This window comes from Phaethon lepturus, unplaced genomic scaffold (assembly GCF_000687285.1).
Source record: "Phaethon lepturus isolate BGI_N335 unplaced genomic scaffold, ASM68728v1 scaffold19076, whole genome shotgun sequence".
Classification (NCBI taxonomy): domain Eukaryota; kingdom Metazoa; phylum Chordata; class Aves; order Phaethontiformes; family Phaethontidae; genus Phaethon; species Phaethon lepturus.
In genome coordinates, this window is record NW_010545779.1 from 10,326 (window position 1) to 10,662 (window position 337).

At 58.5% G+C, this 337-nt stretch overlaps 1 protein-coding gene across 1 annotated transcript in view; it reads left to right on the forward strand.

Annotated features, from left to right (window-relative positions):
- Window positions 1–337, forward strand: part of PIGR (polymeric immunoglobulin receptor) — a 6,852-nt gene that overhangs the window by 6,316 nt on the left and 199 nt on the right.

Sequence of the window (337 nt, forward strand, 5' to 3'; positions counted from 1 at the left end):
AGAGGCAAGCCCGTCTTTTTTTAGAAGTCCCTAACCGAAGGCGGTATGTAGGTGTTGTAAGTGCTAAGAGCTGAACCGGCGCAGTAAAGGAAACTGTAAAGAAACCAGGAAAACCCAGCAGCTTTAGGACGAGTGAGCTGGGTGCCGACAAGTGGGGACAGGCATGTTGCAGAGTCCCAAAGCAGGAAATATTTGGGGTCTTCCCCGCGGCTGAGCGACGGCGTGATGCTCTGGCATCGGCACCGCCGTGACCTGGCGGATCTTCCCACTCGTCCAGCCTGCCCGTATCGTCCCGAGGAGCTCGCGGCCCTGCAGCGCTGCCGCGTTAACGCTGTCC